This window comes from Equus caballus, chromosome 15 (assembly GCF_041296265.1).
Source record: "Equus caballus isolate H_3958 breed thoroughbred chromosome 15, TB-T2T, whole genome shotgun sequence".
Taxonomy (NCBI): Eukaryota; Metazoa; Chordata; class Mammalia; order Perissodactyla; family Equidae; genus Equus; species Equus caballus.
In genome coordinates this window covers 15,692,151-15,713,363 of record NC_091698.1, presented here as the reverse complement: position 1 = coordinate 15,713,363, position 21,213 = coordinate 15,692,151, and the positions used below count along the sequence as shown (strand labels likewise).

The window sequence follows — 21,213 nt, the reverse complement described above, 5'->3', positions numbered from 1 at the left end:
CTAGAGCCGTCTAGCCTTTCTCATCTGGTGTCTGTGTTTCTGCGATCCCCAGCAGCCTTCCTTCTAATTTGACATCCTGTGAATCGTAGGCTCTGCTGTCTGTGACTCTGCGATCCCCACCAGCCTTCCTTCCACTCTGACGTCCTGTGAAGCGTCAGCTCTGGTGTCTGTGTTTCTGCGATCCCCACCAGCCTTCCCTCTGATCTGACGTCCTGTGAAGCGTCAGCTCTGGTGTCTGTGTTTCTGCGATCCCCACCAGCCTTCCTTCTAATCTGACGTCCTGTGTATTTTCAGCTCTGGTGGCATCCTAGTTAGAGCTGCAGCAGATATTGCTAAATAATTATAAACCAGTTCTGACCTCTGCTTATGGCTACAATAGAAAAGCAGGCATTTGATGTACCCTTCCACCTTACTTAACTAGAAAATTAAATAAAATATAGGGCATTAGAACACAAATATCACAGAACCGAGATTTCTGAAAGAAGGGAACCAAAAGAAGTGCGTTACTTTGCTCAGGCCGCCACGACAAAGTGCCACCGACCAAGGAGGCTTAAACAACAGAAATTTGTTTTATCAAATTCTGGAGGTTGGGAGGCTCAGATCAAGATGTTGGCAGGGTTGGTTTCTTCTGAGGCCTCAGTCCTTGGCTTGCAGACGGTCATCCTCTCCCATTGTCATCACGTGGCCTCCCTCTGTGCGTGTCTGTGTCGTCATCTCCTCCTCTTGTAAGGACACCGGTCATATTGGATTAGAGTCTGCCCTCAATGACCTCATTAACCTTACTTACCTTTTTAGAGGCCCTACATCAAATACAGTCACATTCTGAGGTACTGGGGATTAGGACTTCAAAACAAATTTTGGAGGGGACACAATTCAACCCATAACACAAAAAGAGCTCAGCAAGTGCCCAGGTCACTGCCTGGAGAGTTTCTAGGCTTCAGTACAAGGAAGGGGAACCCAAACAGAGCCTGTTTGACCTGCTGAGTGATGGAGACAGAGGCCGAGGTGGACAGAATTTGTGAGACAGAATACCAGAAAGGAGGGAACTGTATAGAATGCACAAGCTCTAGAGATGGGCAGAGGGGCCCCTCAAATCTTTCCTTGAGTAGCAGTCTGCACAGGTAAGTTGGGAGACAATGCAAGCTGGGCAAACGAACACCATGAAGGAGCAGCCAAAACAATTCCCAGAACTGACACGGGACCAGGAACGGCATGTGCGTGGACAAGCAAGCGGGAAGCGATGTCCTGACATAGGAGGTCCTAAGATCCCTCCGAAGTGTGTGGTCTCAGTAATGCAATCCAATTAGCTCCAGGAGAAAGCCATCCGCACAAAGCCCAGACACAAGTCTCAGAAAGGTCAAACTGATTTCAAGGGATTTAACTACATCTGGACAAAAGCCAAGCTGTCTGCAGGAATACAGCAACTCCAGCCTCCACTGATAACAGTGTAAACTGCACATCTGCAGGAATACAGCCACTCCAGCCTCCACTGATAACAGTGTAAACTGCACAACATCTGCAGGAATACAGCCACTCCAGCCTCCACTGATAACAGTGTAAACTGCACATCTGCAGGAATACAGCCACTCCAGCCTCCACTGATAACAGTGTAAACTGCACAACATCTGCAGGAATACAGCCACTCCAGCCTCCGCTGATAACAGTGTAAACTGCACAACATCTGCAGGAATACAGCCACTCCAGCCTCCATGATAACAGTGTAAACTGCACAACATCTGCAGGAATACAGCCACTCCAGCCTCCACTGATAACAGTGTAAACTGCACAACATCTGCAGGAATACAGCAAACTCCAGCCTCCACTGATAACAGTGTAAACTGCACAACATCTGCAGGAATACAGCCACTCCAGCCTCCACTGATAACAGTGTAAACTGCACATCTGCTGGAATACAGTCACTCCAGCCTCCACTGACAACAGTGTAAACTGCACAACATCTGCAGGAATACAGCCACTCCAGCCTCCACTGATAACAGTGTAAACTGCACAACATCTGGCATCCAGTAAAGAGGCACAAAGCATACAAAGAAGCAGGAAATATGACTCACAATATTCAGAAAATTAATCAATAGAAATACATCAGAAAAGACACAGTTCACAAAATTATAGACAAAAAGCATTAAAACTACTATTATATAGTCCATAAGTTTAAAAAGGTAGAGGAAAGCATGAACATGATGAAAAGAGAAATGGAAAATTTGTTAAAGACACAGATTTAACTTATAGGATGAAAAATACAATATTTGAAATGAAAAATACATGCTATGCTCCTAACAGCAGATTACATAATTCATGAAAAAGATCCATGAACTTGAAGACAGAGCAGTAGAAACTATCCAAAATGAAACACACAGAGAAAAAACACTGAGGCTATTAAGAGAGCATCAGTGAGCTGTGGGACAACATCAATTGACCTCACTTACGTATAGCTGAAGTCCTCAAAAATCAGGGAGGTGGACAGAAAAATATTTTGAAGAAATAATTACCAAAAAGTCTTCCAAATATGATGAACTACAAATTCACAGATACAAAAGTCTCGATGAACCCCAAGCAGAAAGAATATGAAAACACACACACACACACAAATTATAATCAAACTCCTGAACACCAGTGACAAAGACAAAAACTAAAATCAGTCAGAGAAAAACAGACACATTACATGGATAGGAACTAAGTTAAGAATGAGAGAAGACAGCTCATCAGAAACAATGCACGCCAAAAGGCAATGACGTCCTTTAAAAGGACTGAATAATATATACATAAATCTATATCTATCTCCATATCAACCTAGAATCCATGCCAGTGAAAGTATTATTCAAAAACAAAGGCAAAAGAAAGACACTGAGACAAACAAAAGCTGGAAATATTCGTTGCGAGCACACTTAAGTTACAAGAAACGTTAAAGGATGTTCTTCAGCTAGAAGGAGAATGACACCTAAAAGAAATTCAGATCTATGCAAAGTAATAAAGAGCACTGGAAATGCTAAATATGTGAGTAACATAAATGACTGTTTTTCTCATGTTTAAAAATCACTTTAAAAGATAACCAATTGTTTAAAGCAGAATCAAAACATATTGTGGACTTTGTAACATATGTAGAAGTAAAATGTATGAAAACAATAACACAAAGCCTGCAAAGGGTAAAATGGACATAGACTATAATAAAATGCTTAGAAAATACATGAAGTGCTGTAATATGAAATGGAAGCATTCTTTGACAAGGGACTTACAAAATATGTGAATTGATACAATACGTATCTTTAATATCATGATAACTTAATGCTAATTAAAAAGATACATATTATAAACTCTAAGGCAATCACAAAATTTTAAAACAAAAAAGTATGCCTCTTAAGCCAAAAAAGAAAATAAAATGGAAAAATAAAAAATACTAAATTAATCCAAAGAAGTCAGGAAAAGAGGGAGGGAGAAAAACACAATAAATGGATGAAACAAAAACTATAGCAGGATTGTGGCTGTAAGTCAATTCTATTACTACTGATGGTCAAACACTCCAACTAACAGGTGCAGACGGTCAGACCGAATTTAAAAGAGTAAGATTCAGGTACATGCTGTCTACTAAAACACTTCTTTAAAGTAAAGACATAGATAGATTAAAAGGAAAAGAATGGAAAAAAAGATATATCCTGAAAACATAAATGAAAAGAAAGCTAAAGTGGCTATATTAATACACGACAAAGTAGACTTCAGAACAAGGAATTTATCAGGGATAAGAGGTGTCATTTCTTAATGATAAAGGGGCCAATTCATCAGAAGAGCTTACCAGTCTTAAGTGTCTATGCACTTAATAACTGAGTTTCAAAGTACGCGAAGCAAAAAACTGATGCAACTGAAAAGAGACCCACAGATCCCATAGACATTAAAAGGGCAAATCCACTACTGTAATTAGAAATTTCAACAATGTTCTCTCAGTAATTGATAGAACAAGTGGACAGAAAATCTATAAAAACCTAGAAAACAATACTATCAATCAGTTTGATCTAAGTGACATTTATAGAACACTCCAGCCAACGACAGCAGAAAATACACATTCTTTTTTAAGTGCACACAGAACATTCACCAAGATACACCATATTTTTTTTTTTTAAAGATTTTTTATTTTTCTCCTTTTTCTCCCCAAAGCCTCCCGGTACATAGTTGTATATTTTGTTGTGGGTCTTTCTAGCTGTGGCATGTGGGACGCTGCCTCAGCGTGGTCTGACGAGCAGTGCCATGTCCGCGCCCAGGATTCGAACCAACGAAACACTGGGCCGCCTGCAGCGGAGCACGCGAACTTAACCACTCGGCCACGGGGCCAGCCCCAAGATACACCATATTTTTGACCATAGCTTCAATAAATTTAAGAGGGTTGAAATTGTATAAAGTATGCTCTCTGATCACAGTGGAATTAAACTAGCAATCAATAATGAAAAGATGTCTGGAAAATTTCTAAATATTCAGAAATTAAACAACACACTTGTAAAAACCCATGGCTCAAAAAAAACCTTAAACAAATTTACAAAATATTTGAACTTAATAAACACAAAACACACAAAATTGTGAGATGCAGCTGAAGGAACGATTCGAAGGAAATTCATGGTATTACACACTTAAAGTAGAAAAGAAAGTTCTAAAATTAATGATCCAAGTTTTCACCTTGAGAAACTAGATTAACAAGAGCCAATAAATCCAAAGTTAACAGGAAGAAGAAAATAAGAAATATAAAGCAAAATCAGTGAAATAAAATGTGGAAAAACAACAGAGAAAATCAAAACCAAAAGATGTTTCTTAGAAAAGCTAGCCAGATTGAGGAGGGAAAAAAAGAGAATAAATGAATTACCAACATCAGAAATGAAAGTAAGAACATCACCACAGATCCCCTAGGCATTAAAAGAAAAATAAGGAACTATTATGAATAAAAATCTATGCCAACAAATTTGATAACAGATGAGATTTACAAATTTTTTGAAAGACACAAACTACTATAGTTCACTGAAGAAGAAATAGGTAAACTGCATCGTCCTGTGTCTATTTAAGAAATCGAATCCATAACCTAAAACTTTCCCACAAAAAATATAGATATATATATCTTCCCAGATGACTTCACTGGTGAGTTCTATTAAACATCTAATAAAGAAACAATACCAATTTTAAACAGACTGTTCAGAAAATTGAAAAGGAGGAGATATTTTCCAACTCATTCTACTCACTCTACAAGGCTAGCATAAAACTGATACCAAAATCAGACAAGACTTTAGGAGAAAAGAAAACTACAGACTGAAATCCCTAATGAACACAGATGCAAAAATGCTTTTAAAAATGCAGCAAAACAAATCCAACCATATATAAAAAGGATAGTGCATCATGATCAAATGGTGTTTATATTTGAGATATATATATATATATATATATATATGAGTTTGGTTGCCATGGAGATGGTAAGAAGAATTTTCCGGGTGCCGATCCCACGAGGCGACAGTGCATGGGGCCAGAGGCAGCCCCTACAGTGGGGAAAAGCGAGTGTGAGTGCCTGCCCAGCTGCCCAGCTTGCACTGGACTTGACTGGAGAAATCTGTTTCTCTCCAGCAGCACCTAGAGTACCCAGGTGGGGCCTCCATGACTGGGGGAAGGAGGAGATCAGGAACGAGGCAGATAAAAAATATCAGAGGGCATTAAAGGGACATGGTTCCTGCTGACTGCACTCAGGACTTGGCAGGAAATCTGCCCATGAGCCTCTGGGAGAACCTCGCCCGAGGATCTCCCCGCTGCCTGCAGGCACCACCAATGCCCAAAGCACTAGACTCCCACCTCCCATGGCCCTGTGGCCGGCTCCTTGTGTGCACTCCCAAGTGCAGCGGCAAAAGCAAGTGCAATCAACGAAGCGCTGTCAGAAACACAGATCCGGGTCTGCGGGTGAGGGAGAAACCGCAAACTTAGGCTATAGTGCCCCCTTGTGGAAAACCCAGGAGATGGAGAAAACCTCAGATATAACAGCGCTAGCGAACAGTACACCCCACCTGAAGGCAACCAGGAAAGATTTAAGGGAGTGATCGCTACTTCAAGGCAAAAGCAATAACGCAAAACTATAAAGAACATGAAAAATCCAGGAACCATGTCATCACCAAAATATCACAATAATTCACCAATAACCAAGTCCAGAGGCGTGGAATTTTGCAATCTAGCTGATAGAGTTCAAAATAGGCGTTTTGAAGAAACTCAATGAGCTATGAGGAAACTCAGAAAGATGGTTCATTGAGATTAGAAAGAAGATCCAAGCACAAAGTGAAATATTTATCAAAGAGATATAAATCATTAAAAAGAACCAAACAAAAAGTCTGGAGTTGAAGAATTCAATGAACAAGATGAAAAATACACTAGAGAGCATCTGCATCAGAGTACAGCAAATGGAAGACAGAATAATGAGCTAGTGGATAGGAATTTTGAAATAACCCAGTCAGAGGAGAACAAAGCAAAAAGAACGAAGAAAGCCTATGTGATCTATGGGATTCCATCAAAAGAACAACTATTAGGATAATCTGGGTTCCAGTAGGAGAAGAGAAGAAGAAAGAAGAAAGGTTATTTAAAGAAATAATAGCTGATTACCTCCCCAACTGGGGAGAGACTTAGAATCCAAGTTCTTAAAGCTGACAGATCACCCTGTTATCTCCATGCAAAAGACCTTCTCCAAGACACATTATAATGACGCTGTCAAAAATCACAGATACAGAAAGAATCTGAAAAGCAGCCAGTTATCAATAAAAAAGATTGTAAAACTACCAAAAAAACTCCATTAGGCTATCAGCGGATTTCTCAGCAGCAACCCTATAGGCCAGGACAGAGTGGAATGACATGGTCAAAGTGTCGAAAGAAAAAATTGCCACCCAAGAATACTCTACAGCATGGTTATCCTTTATATTTGAGGGAGAAATAAAGATTTTCCAAGACAAACAAAAGCTGATGGAGTTCCTCACCACTAAACTTGCCTTGCAAGAAATGCTGCAAGGAGTTCTTCAAGCTGAAATGAAAAGACAGACACGAATCAGTGACATGAAAACATACAAAAGTACACAACACACTGGCAAAGGTAAACACACAGTCAGACATGAAACCCTCATTCTGTAATAGGACAGTGTGTTAGCCACTTAACTATGGTATAAAATAACTTTTATTCAAAATAATTATAGCTACTGTAGTTTGTTAACAAATACATAATATAAAGAGAAAAATAATGACATCAAAAATATTAAAGAGGCAGGAGTAAAAGGCTTTTGTAGACAATTGAAGTTAAGTTACTATCAGCTTAAAATAGACTGTTTATGAAATGTTTTATATAAGCCGTGTGGTAACTACAAAGCAAAAACCTAGAGTAGATGCACAGACGATAAAGAGGGAAGAGGGCATATCAACATGGACAATCACCAATTTACAAAGGTAAGCAGAAACAGAGGGGAAGAGAAACAGTGAAAATGCAAAACAAGCAGAAAACAATAAGATGATGTTAGTAGGTCTTCACATACCAGTAATAACTCTAAATGTAAATGGATTAAATTCACCAATCAAAAGGCACAGAGCAGCTGAATGGATTAAAAAACAAGACCCAACTACATGCTGCCTACAAGAGACTCACTTCAGCTTTAAGGACACACATAGGCTCAAAGTGAAGGGATGGAAAAAGATATTCCATGCAAGTGAAGCCAGAAGAAAGTGGGGATAGCTATACTTCTATCAGACAAAACAGACTTTACCAATAATGGTGACAAGAGACAAAGAAGGTCATTATGTAATGATAAATGTAATGTAATGCATGTCTCAATTCCCATCAAGAAGATATAACAATTGTAAATATCTATGCACCCAACATTGGAGCACTTAAATATATTAAGCAAATATTAACAGGTCTGAAGGGAGAAACAGACAACAACCACAATAAGAGCAAGGGACTTCAGTACCCTACTTTCCACAATGGATAGGTCATCCAGACAGAAAGTCAACAAGAAAATGTCAAACTATCCTTTTACGAAATGGACCTAACAGACACATAAGGACATTCCAACCAGCAGCAGCAGGATACACCTTCTTCTCAAGCACACACGGAACATTCTCCCAGACAGACCCATTACAAGTTCGAGCAAGTTTAAAATGAGTGAAATCATACCAATATATTTTCTGACTACAATGGTGTGAAACTAGAAATCAACAAGAGGAAAGCGGGGAATCTAAAAATATGTGGAAACTAAACAACACACTCCTGGACAACCGATGAGTGAAAAAAAAGAAATCAAAAAAGAAATTTAAGAAGTCTTGAAACAAATGAAAGTGGAAACAAAACATACCAAAGCCTATGGGACACTGCAAAAGTGATTCTGAGGGAAGTTTATAGGGATAAATGCGTATATTAAGAAAACAGAAAGATCTCAAAGAAACAACCTAACTTCACACCTCAAGGAACTAAAAAAAGAACAAACAAAGCCCAAAGGTATCAGAAGAAAGGCAACAACCAAGTTCAAACTGAAATAAATGAAATAGAGACCAAAAACACCAGTGGAACTAAGAGTGAGTTTTTCAAAAAGATAAACAAAATTGACTAAACCGTTAGCTAGACTAACTAAGAAAAAGAGAGACAAGATTCAAATAAATAAAATTAGAAATGGAAGCGGAGACATTACAATTGATACTACAGAAATACATAAGAGCGTAAGAACAATTACATGCCACCAAATTGAATTTCTTTCCTAGCAGAAATGGATAAATTCCTAGAAACATACAGCTGACCAAGACTGTATCAGGAAGAAATAGAAAATCTGAATAGACCATTAACAAGCAAGGAGATTGAATCAGCAATCAAAAAATCTCCCAACACAGAAAAACTGAGGACCAGATGGCTTCACTGGCAAATGCTATCAAAAATTTAAGGAAGAATTAACACCACTTCTTTTCAAACTCTTCCAAAAGTTTAAGAGGGAAGATTTCCAAACTCATTTTACAAGGCCAGCATTACCCTGATACCAAAGCCGGATAAGGACACTTTAAGAAAACTATAGACCAATATCTCTGGTGAATATAGATGCAAAAATTCTCAAAAAATATTAGCAAACCAAATTCAACAACATTTTAAAAGGATTATGCATCATGACCAAGTGGAATTTTTTCCCTGGGAGGCAAGGAATGTTCAACATATGCAAATCAATAAATATGAAGCACCACATTAATAGAATTAAAGATAAAAATTATATGGTCATCTCAATGAGTGCAGAAAAAGCATTCCATGAAAGCATTTGACAAAAAACACCCTTTCATGATTAAAAACTCTCAAGAAATTGAGTATAGAAGGAACACACCTCAACATAGTAAAGGCCATCTATAACAAACCCACAGCTAACAACAAAACATATGAAAAAGAAATAAAGAAAACTATGCCATTCACAATAGCATCAAAAACAACAAAATACATAGGAATAAAGTTAACCAAGAACGTGAAAGGGGGGAATTGGATGAAGGTGGTCAAGATACAAACTTCTCATTATAAGATAAATCAGTACTGGGGATGTAACATACAACATGATGACTATAGCCAACACTGCGGTGTGGCATACAGGAAAGTTGTTCAGAGTTGATCCTAAGAGTTCTCATCATAAGGAAAAAATATTTTTCCTTTTTTGTTTTTGTACCTCTATGAGACGATGGATGTTAACTAAACTTACTGAGTAATCATTTCACAATACCTGAAAGTCAAGTCATCATGCTGTTAACCTACACAATGCTGCACGTCAAGTATCTCTCAATAAAACTGGGGGGAAATGAACGATCTAAACCATGAAAACTACAAGACTTTGATGAAAGAAATTAAAGAAGATATTACAAATGGAAATTTATCCCATGTTCATGGATTGGAAGAATTAATATTGCTAAAATGTCCATACTACCCAAGGCCATCTATAGATTCAGTGAAATCTCTACCAAAATTCCAAAGGCATTTTTCACTGAAGTGGAAAAAACAATCCTAAAATTGGTGTGGAATCACAAAATACCCTGAATAGCCAAAGCACTCATGAGAGAGAACAAAGCCAGAGGCACCACATTTCCTGATTTCAAACTATACTACAAAGTTATAGTAATTAAAACGGTATGGTACTGGCATAAAAATAGGCACATAGACCAACGGAACAGAATGGAGAGGCCAGAAAGAAACCTCCACATTTACGGTCGACTAACATGTGACAAGGGAGCCAAGAATACGCAAAGGGGAAAAGATAGTCTGTGTATCAAATGATGTTGGGATAACTGAACACCACATGCAGAAAAATAAAATTGGACACCTATCTTACACTGCTCACAAAAATTAACTTAAACACAGGACCTGCTACCCTAAAAATCCCAGAAGAAAACATATGGAAAAGCTCCTTGACACTGGTCTGGGCAATGATGTTTTGGATATGACACCAAAAGTGTAATCAACAAACGCAAAAATCAACTAGTAAGACTACATCAAACTAAAAAGCTTCTGCATAGCAAAGGAACCATTCCAAAAAGTGAAAAGGCAACCTACAAAATGGGAGAAACTATTTGCAAACCATAAGTTGGATACGGGGTTAAGATGCAAAATATATAAAGAATTCATACAACTCAATAATAAAAGAAAAAATCAAGCAATCTAATTAAAAAATGGGCAACAGACATTTTTTCAGAGAAGACATCCAAATGCCCAACAGACAAATGAAAAGATGCTCAACCTCACTAATCATGAGGGAAATGCAAATCAAAACCACAGTGAGCTATTGCCTCACACCTGTTAGGGGGCCATTGTCAGAAAGACAGGAGGCGACAGGTGCTGGGGCTCTCCTCAGCCCAGGCAGCCGCTCCCTACCTCAGCCAGCTGTGCTCTGTGGCCTTTTCTCCACTTCCGACGAGCCAAACCCTCTTGACACCCGTTAGAGTTGATAATTCTCTATATTAAATTTTCCCCATTTACTATGGTTTCTCTCTCCTGACTGGTCCTGATACATATAACATCTGCTAGAAACATTTCCTCAGCAATTAAAAAAAGAACCCGTACAGAGCACAGGAACACCATTTTTAACGCCAGCAGGTTGGCACCATTCATCCAGCTGACAGCTGAAAGGACCGCATGCCAGACCCTGTAACTGCAGAGACGAATTAGATGTGGATTCTGACCTGAGGAATTTGTGACGTAACTCGGGCTCAAGCACATAAGCCAAAAACAAGCCTTCGAAGCACTGCGATGTAGGAATACACTGTGTGCGTGCACCAGGAAGGGAGTCCTGTGGACATCAGAGGACTTCGCCCTGCTGGCTTGTCTCTTCTGTCCACTCCCTCTCTCCCCTCCCTCCCCAGCTTGCCCACCTGATGCCCAGCAGTGCACACTTAGACCCCTGCGCTAGCACCGCCAGCCACTCCCTCCCCACAGGGCCTGTGCAGGCCTCTGCCCTGTGTGCCATCTCCCAGGACAGCCTAGGTCTCCGAGGGTGGAATAAAGGTGGACAAGAAGCAGCCGGTGTGCGCTTGTGGAGGGGGTGTGGGGCCAGAGAGGCAGAGTCCTATGCACGTGGGGACCCTTGGTCTGAACAGAGGTGCCGCCGGCTTCCATTTGTCCTCCTGCCCAGAGGCCACAAATCATCCTGGACCGCCCTTTTCAGTCCCTAGCCGCTGCTCCCGTCTCCCCCTGGGGAATTCTGCACCCCACCTCCCAGGAAGCTTTGTCAGATGAAAAACAAATACAGACTTAGTAAGGAAAGACTTTATTCAACAAGGTTGTTGCAAGGGATGGAGGGGGACCATTCCAGGAGGAATAAATCTGCTGGAGCTCAGGTTTGGCAGGAAGGCTCTTCCTGCTGCAGGGAGTAGTGAACGAGGCTGCTGAGGACCAGCTGTGGGCAGGGTGGATGCAATGAAAGAAGGGCAGGTGGGATAATAAATCAGAGAATGATTCACCCAGAGCCCAGCCTATTTTCAAAGGGTCCATCAGGAGGGCTGTGTGCTGGCTCAGGTTCAAGCATTGTGTTCTGATCAATCAGTGGGGGCAAGCAGTTCACCTAAACATTTACGAAACAGGCAAAACACGTGGAGGGTCTATGTCTGGCCCCGTCCTTGGCAAACAGGGGACAGCGTGACTCTCATGTAAGTCAATGGGGAAGGGGGTCTTGGCAACAAGTCCCTTCCTTGAATACGGAGGGCACAGGGAGTCCCTGACCTTCGCTGCTTTCCAGGATCACAGGGCTTGGGTAAAGTTCAACATTGTCACTTTTATCTTTGATGTCCTCTTGGATGTTACCACATGGAGGGAGAGGGAGGGAGGGAGAGAGAAGGAGACGGGCCAACAGGCTGATGCTGGCCTCACCGCATCCTGGCTTCTCTCAGCCTGGGCCTCGGTTGTTGACAACCACCTTCCTCACATCCAAACTCTTATGGAGAGTCTGACTGGGTCGTGTTGCCAACAGCTCACACCCACCGTCCTGTGCCTTCCTTCACAATTCCACAGCCCATGTTCTAGCTTTGCAGCAGCTTCCTGCAAGGCTTCATGGAGGGGTGGAGGAGCATGGCAAGGTGAGAGGGGACAAAGGGCCAGCTCCTTCCCCAGCGGCTTGCTGTTCCCATCAGCATGGCACCTGGCAGCCTCACTCCCCTGCTCCTCTGCCCTGGGGCAGATGCTGCCCTGCAGCTGCTGTCTCCACATTGCTCAGTGTTCCCTTTTGCTCTCCACCCGCCATGTAACCAGTTCCTCATAGCACACTCTTTGTGAAATCCCTGGTGCGGTTAGCTCTTCCTGAATGGATCCTAACTGATCCAGACTGCTAAGTTGCTGTTAAATAGTGTCAGGTCCTTCTTTCACTCCCTCTTTCCCAAACATAGATTAATCCCACAGGCTGCTAGCCACCTGGACCTGGCTGTCATGGGACACGAGCCCTCTTGGGTTGAACCAGCCAGGGTTACAAGGCCATGTGAACCAAAGGGAGCAATTTCTGGGCAAGGTGCTACCAGAGGCAGGTAGGGCAGATGCCCAGGGTCTCACAGCCTCCTTGACACAGAGCCCAGAAGGGGGTGTTACCCAGAGGACTGGGGGGGCCCATGTGGGAGCCCAGGGAGACAGGTTTGAGCAGCTGGACAGACGGTGTCCCATTAGCCAGATTAGCATACGGGGGAGGAGGATTGGAGAGTGGACATCAGGAGGCCCATTTAGGACTGCTGGATTTTTGTTGCATGTGGACCACACAAGTAGATATTTCCAGCAGATGGTTAGAAATATGATCTGGTGCTTGGGAGAGAGATGAAGGCCCCAGGTAGGAATATGAAGCCATTGGATGTGGCCTAAGCAAGAAGTGCAGTGAGCACACAGGGAGGCTGAGAAGGGGGCGGAGGAGGAAAAGGAAGGAAAACTGAGGATGACATCATGCAGGTGATTAAGAGAGCTGGTCCAGCACCGGGGACGGAGAGTGAGAGTCAGAATGTGGCAGAAATAGGTGACAGTAACTCTCACTCTTCCCGAACTTGTCTCATCATCTTCAAAAGGGGGAGAAAAACCATGACCTTTTCAACTATTCTGAGGCTGAATGAAATAATAATGTAATAACATAATGCACTCAGTGCCTCACACATAGTATGTTAACCATTCTCATATTAAATAACAAATGGTCTGAAACTCAGGAAAGCCTGGGATTTTAGCCCATTCACTCCTGTTACTCAGGAAAACACCACGTAGAAAGTGGGAACTGAGGAAGATATGAATAGATGATGTCTCCCTTACCTGGATGTGGAAAGCGTCCTAGCAAATGGGTCCTAGTCCTGTCACCCAGAAAAAGGAGAGACAATAATCTGTCCATCTTTACACATCAGAGGAAGCTATGGAGATCAATAGTTTATCTAAACCTGGAGATTATTTTTATAGTTGGTATGTCATCACTTGTGCTTATGGACACCATGCACTATTTCAGTTCCTGTGCGGCACTTCCATGTAAAGTAATCCTGCATCTTATTTTTACCCAAATGATAGATTTCTAAAAGAGATCAACAAGTTTTCCTTAAGTCAGCCATCTATGCGAGTATTCAATTATGCTTTGTAACACTCTTAAAAATCTCTCAGCATTTTCTGGGCAATCTCAAATGATTTCCTAAATCCTCCCATCTTAAATCAGCATTACCCACTTTGATACCGGGTAAGCCTCAGATTTGCTCAGAAATTTGCACAGAACCATTGATGCTCATCAAGGAGACAGCTATCCTAACAGCTGACTAAGACCACAGCCACATATGACTCACAGTGATTTCTTAGCAGCATCTGCTGGTGGGAATCATAAGCACCCCAGATTTGAAAAGGAAATTATTTTGGTTATGGCAAACTGTATGTATTTTCACTAGGAAAATTCCAGCACCGGATAAAGATTTTATTACTTTTGTTGTTGTTGTTGAATGAGAAGAAAGAAATGAAAATGGTTCACATTTAAATGGATGGTTCTTAAGAAGTAAGCATCTGAAAGACCAACATTCCCATTCACACTGTGAACTGTGTGTGCGCGGGTGACCTGGGAACCACAGAAGGAGTAGCACGACAGTGACACAGCCTTTTTTGTTATTGCACTATTCTAAGTTTTATTTGCATCTACTAGTCAAGAACAGCAAAACATTTATCTTCTAAAGCAGAAAGGTTGACGTGCAGTCCCACGGGAAAGGCTGATAGAACCGTGGGTCTGAGAGGCTGTTGGACGAGATAACATAGTGCAAGGGGACGTCTGTACTCCGAAAATATTCTTCACTCAGTGCCAATTGGTTTGGATTTTTTAGTACAGAATGACTTTTAAAACATTTTTAAAAAAGGAAATTAGCTCTTAGCAAATAGAAACAGGTAAGAATATGAACTGAGTTCGCTTATTTCACACAAACATAATTTGTAACCAGAACATATCCTTTGCCCATTTTTTGATTGGGTTGTTCGGTTTTTTATTGTTCAGTTGTATGAGTTCCTTATATATTATGGAGATTAACCCCTTGTCAGATATATGATTTGCAAATATTTTCTCCCAATTGGTGGGTTGTCTCTTTGTTTTGATCCTAGTTTCTTTTGCCTTGCAGAAGCTCTTTAGTCTGATGAACTCCCACTTGTTTATTTTTTCTTTTGTTTCCCTTGTCTGAGAAGACATGGTATTCGAAAAGATCATTTTTAGTTTGATGTTAAAGACTGTACTACCTATGTTATCTTCCGGAAGTTTTATGGTTTCAGGACTTCAACTCTTTGATCCATTTTGAGTTTATATTTGTATATGTTGTAAGATAATGGTCTACTTTCATTCTTTTGCATGTGGCTGTCCAGTTTTCCCAACACCATTTATTGAAGAGACTATCTTTTCTCCATTGTTCTTGGCTCCTTTGTCGAAGATTAGCTGTTCATAGATGCGCGGTTTTATTTCTGGGCTGTCAGTTCTGTTCCATTGATCTGTGTGCCTGTTTTTGTTCCAGTACCATGCTCTTTTGATCACTATGGCTTTGTAGTACATTTTGAAGTCAGGGATTGTGATGCCTTCAGCTTTCTTCTTTTTTCTCAGGATTGCCTTAGCAATTAGGGGTCTTTGGTTGCCCCATATGAATTTTAGGATTCTTGGTTCTATTTCTGTGAAGAATGTCATTGGGATTGCACTGAATCTGTAGATTGCTTTGGGAAATATAGACATTTTAACTATGTTTATTCTTCCAACCCATGTACATGGAATCTCTTTCCATCTCTTTATGTCAATGAGTTCAGGAGCTACTTCACAAAAGAGATTGAAACTATAAAGAAGAATCAATCAGAAATATTAGAGATGGAAGAGATACAGCAAAATATGGATTTCCTGAATGCTCGAGTGGACATCATAGAGGAGCATATCAGCATAATCAAAGATAGACATGTTGAAATGCTCCAGAGGAGGAGAGAGAACTAAGACTAAAAAGAAATGAAGAGAGCCTCCGAGAAATATCTGACTCAATGAGGAAATGCAACATAAGAATTACAGGTATTCAAGAAGGAATTCCAGTTCTGTCATTGTCCCCTCAGGTCATTCACTTCTCCAGGCCTCAATTTCCTTATCTGTCCAATGCAGATAGTAACACCCGCCCATCTGCCTCCTTGAGTTCAAACAGGAAAGTAAAAATTAGAACAGTCTGAAAATTACTAAGTGCTTTAAAAGCAACTCAGAGCTGGGAGGGCACCAAAATAACCAACTATATTTAGGCCAATACTATTGAAATGTCTAAGACCAAAGTTTCTTGTTGTTATGTTTTACCTGATTGAAGTCAAATAATTCAGGTGAGTTGGTGTTGGATATAATTCCCAGAAGCCTGCATCCATGCAGCACTGCCTGGGAGCGGGAGAGGGACTCTCCCTGATTCTGTGCTTTAGTTAACAGGCTCATCTGGCTCTCACACTAAGCTTAGCCTTTGTCAGCAATAAACGTGGTATTTTGGCCTCCAGCTACCACACTTCTAGTTTTCAATTTCTTTCAGAACTCAGGTGAGGAAGACGGGGGCTATCCATTAGGCCCCTGAAAAATTCTAACATTTAGGGCGCGGGACAGGAATACTAAGAAATACCAGAGAATGGATGACGCAGACCAAGTAACGCATGGGGAAGTGTTGTGGGACCAGGTGTGTGGACCTCAGTATGTGGGCATTGTTCTTCTTTCTTTCTAAACATTTGTTGAAGTACTGCAGAAAGTGTACATATAAATGTACAGTTTGACAAATTTTCACTAAACAGTAACGCGCACGTGACGAACACGAAGATCCAGAAATTTACCAGCACTCCAGAATCTCCCCTCAGACACCCTCCGGTCTCTACTCCTCACCTGGGACAACCATTAGGTGGGCTCCTAGCTACACAGAGTTGAGGTGGGCGGGGGCCCTGTGGATTGTTTTGCAGTCGGCTTTTGACTTCTAGCCTTGGGCAGGAGAATTCAAGGTTTAAAGAGCATGCTGCTTTGACATTGGGGGTGACTGCTTACTTGTAGTGGCTCTGTCCACAGGCAAGTGACTTTCCACAGAGGCAGGAATTTAAGCAAAGGCTGCTTGGGCCTCAGCAAAGGCACAGGCCATTTGCGTGACCCCACGAGAGGATGGGCCTGTGGAGTACCTTGACCCTGACCTTAATCCTGAGCTGCAGTTAGCAGAGGTGTGTGGCAGCAGGATCCTGAGTACAAAACCAGAAAATGCAGGACAGCTGTTGAGGCGGAAGGGCGAAGGTGCAACAGGGCCTAGGAGGCAACTTAGGGAAAAGAGATTCCTTGCACAGGGAGTGTGCTTTTCAACTTCAGGCATCCAAGGCGTGCATGAGCCACATCCCACTGTTCTTAAATGATTAGGTGGGCAGTGGTACTCCACAACCTTCCTACACTCATTATTGATTCTAACACTTTGTCTACAGCATCATTTGCATTTACTACAAACACAAACACATCACCGGTGAATACTGAGTTTTTTGTTCCTTTCCAGTCCACCTTCATTTTTTTGGCTACAACCGCCAGTAAAACACGTAAAGGAAGAGGGTGATGGTGGCAATCCTTTGCTTGTCCCCTGTCCGAAAGAGATGGCTTTCAGTATTTTGCCAGTAAGTATGCTGCTTGCTGTGGGTTATCCTCTGTAGACATCCTTAATCACATTGACAAGGTTTCCTTCTATTCAGTGTTCTGAGTCCTTTTTTGTCTGTTTTTTAAATCTTGAAAAGATGCTAAATTTTACCAATATTCTCTGATCTACAGGGATTACCATATGATTTTTCTTTTAATATTCATGCTATGAATTACATTAATCTTCTAATGTTAAAACCACCTTGCATTCTTGGAATAGACCAACATGGAGAGGAAGTACTGTCTTTTTACTTATATATATATATTCCTGGATACAGTCTGTTACTATTTTGTTCAGGATTTTATGCATCTCTGTTCACGTACGAGATCAGATTATAATTATCCTTTCTCAGAATGTCCTTATTAGGCTTTGAAATGAAAGTCATACTGGCCTTATAAAATGAGTTTGGGAATGTTTCTTTTACCCATTCTGTGGGAATGTATTTTTCTATTGCTGCTGTCACAAATTACCACAGACACAGTGGCTCAAAACAATATAAATTTCTTCCAGTTTTGGTGGTCAGAAGTCTCTCTTGGGTCTCACGAGACTAAAATCAAAGTGTCTGAGTTCCTTCTGGAGAACCCGCCTCCTTGCCTTCTCCAGCTTCTGGGATCCACCCACATTTCTTGGCTCACAGCCCCTCCCTCCATCTTCAGAGCCAGCAACGCTGCATTTCTCTGGCCCTGCTTCAGGCCTCACATCTCCCTCGGACCACAGCTGAGGGACTGTCAGCTCTTTATGGACCCACGTGATTAGACTGGGCTCCCCAGACGAGCCAGGACCATCTCCCATCTCCAGGCTGTAAACTGAACTGCACCCACATGGCCTCTTTATGGACCTACGTGATTAGACTGGGCTCCCCAGACAATCCAGGACCGTCACCCGTCTCCAGGCTGTGAACTGAACCACACCCACACGGCCTCTTCTGCCAGGTAAGGGACATAGTCACAGGATCCAGGGATGAGGACATGGACATTTTTGGGGGGCGAGCATTTTCCTACCTGCCACAGGAACTGTGAAAGAATGGCTTTCCTCTTTACATGTCCAGGCAGCATTCTCAGATGAACGTATCTTAGCCTAACCTTTATGGGGATTTTAATTATGATTTTCTATTAGTTCTTTTTTTTTTTGAGAGAGAGACATTATCCCTGAGCTAAGTGATGCCAATCATCCTCTTTTTGCTGAGGAAGCCTGGCCCTGAGCTAACATCGTGCCCATCTTCCTCTACTTCATATGTGGGACGCCTACCACAGCGTGGCTTGCCAAGTGGTGCCATGTCCGCACCCGGGACCCGAACCGGCTAACCCCGGGCCGCTGAGAAGCGGAGTGTGGGCACTTAACTGCTGTGCCACCAGGCCGGCCCTATATTAGTTCTCATATCAGTAAGTTAATTTCTTAAATGAATTTACCATTTCTTCTATATTTTCAAACATTGACAACGTTTTAACGTCTATAGGATCTGTATTGGTATTCTTTTTTTCATTTCCATTGTTTTTGCCTTTTACTTTTTAAGGAAAAAATCAGGCTTATTGAAGTATAATTTACATATTCTAAAAAGTGTTCTAGGTGTATAGTTGCATGAGATTTTACAAATGTATGCAGCCCTGGAACCACCACCACGGTAAAGATAGAGTATTTCTGTTACTGAAACCAAAGTGGGCTCCCTCCTGGCGAGTTAAATCAGACTCTCCACCAGAAGTCGTTGTCTCACAAAGTGAAGTGTGTTTGCAGCAAATAGGAGCCCCTGAGGAATCATTTCCAGAGTCGCGGTGTCCCCGAACAAAGGGAAGCAGGGACATTCATTTCAGACAAGGAATGAATACTCCAAAGGGAGAGGTGGGAATCCTCTTGCACAAGCTCACTTGGAAAACGCGATTCCACGTACGCTGCAGGTGGTGGCAACCAGGCCCACCCTCCTCCTGGAGAGCTCGTAGCCTTAAAAATAAGGCAAAGCTCACAGGCAAGCTCTTGTGGTGAGGCCTGGACTCGTTCAGGGAGGTTGCTCGTGGCATCTCAACATAAAATAACAAAACGGAAAAAACAACTTGGAAAAACATTAAATGCTTCCAAACCCACCCTTGAGTTCCTTGGGGGAATTAGTTGGTGGCATTTGCACCACTCCCAAAGGCTCCCCTGTGTGCCTCTGCAGCTTTCTGTCCTCGTGTGTTTTGCTTTGACAAACATGTCATATAGATGGAGTCATATAGCATACAGCCTTTTCCGTCTGGCTTGACTTAGCATAATACTTTTGGGTTTATTCATGTCTCTGTATGTATCAGTAGTTTGTTCCTTCCCACTGTGTGATAAGCCACAACTCATTTATGCCCTCATCATGGACATTTGGGTAATTTCAAGTTTGGCAGATCATGAAAAAAGCTGCTATAAACATTTAAGCATAGGTCCTTGTATGAACAAATATTTTTATTTATCTTAAATATATTTTTTAGGACTGGAATTGCTGGGTTGTATGGTGTGGTAGGCAGAACAATGTCCTCTTAAAGATCTTAATGCCTGGAACCTCTGAATGTTAGGTTACATGACAAAGGGGAATTAAGGCTGCTGATCAAAAAAAAAGGCTGCTGATCAGCACATAGGGGGATTATGCTGGAGCCCAAAGTAATCACAGGCTCTTTCAAAGTGGAAGAGGAAGAGGAAAAGAGCAGACTGATGCAATGTGAAGACTCAACTTACCCTTGCTGACTTTGAAGATGGGGTAAGTAAGGGTGATGAGCCAAGGAATGGGGGCAGTTTCTAGAAGCTGGAAAAGCCGAGAGAGGGATTTTCCCCTAGAACCTCCAGAAGGAACAGAGCCCTGTCCACACTTGATTTTAGCCCGGTGAGACCCAGGTCAGCCTTCTGACTTCCAAAACTGAAGAACAGCTTTTAAGTCACAAGTTTGTGATAATTTGTCCCAGCAGCAACAGAACACTAATACGCATGGTAAGGGTATAAGAAGCGTCAAAGTGCCAAAGAGGCTGACCCACCGGCCTGCTTACCAGCAGCGCAGCCCTCCAGCCACTCCATGCCCTTCTTTCTTGGGGAGTGTCAGGTTTGTTGCTGTTGTTGACTTTTCATTTTAGCTGTTCTGTGCCGCTCTCCTTTCTTCTTGGTCATTCTTCTCATGGTTTATCAATCTTGATAATCTTTTAAAAGTAGAGGAACTTTCAATATTTTTTTTTCTACTTCATTAATTCCTGTTCTCATCCTCATTATTTTTCTTTGGGTTTAGTTTACTATTCTTTTCCTAACTTCTTGAGATGAATATCCAGAACATTGGTTTCCAGCCTTTTTCCCTCCCAATACTAGCATTTAGGACTATAAATTTTGACTCTAAGAATGACTGTAGCTGCTTCTCACAAGTTATGATACACAATATTTTCATTATCATTCAGTTCAGTCCAAAATATTTTCTAATTTATTTTTTGATTTCTTCTCTGATCCATGATTTAGAAATGTATTTCTTAATTTCCAAACATATTGGTGTTTTTTAATTATGACTGATTTCTATCTTAATTATATTATGATCAGAGAACATAGTCTGTATGATTCCTTTAGAAGGTATTGAGGCTTACTTTATAGTAGTCA

The 21,213-nt window shown here is 41.5% G+C and overlaps 1 long non-coding RNA gene across 1 annotated transcript in view; it reads left to right on the top strand.

The window, feature by feature from the left end:
• The first annotated feature begins 18,261 nt into the window (after nucleotides 1-18,261).
• The window catches only part of LOC138917636 (uncharacterized), a 61,483-nt gene continuing 58,531 nt past the window's right edge, over nucleotides 18,262-21,213 (top strand). The window contains exon 1 of the long non-coding RNA XR_011425895.1: nucleotides 18,262-18,560. This is a non-coding gene — a long non-coding RNA (uncharacterized lncRNA). The remainder of the gene's footprint in view (nucleotides 18,561-21,213) is intronic.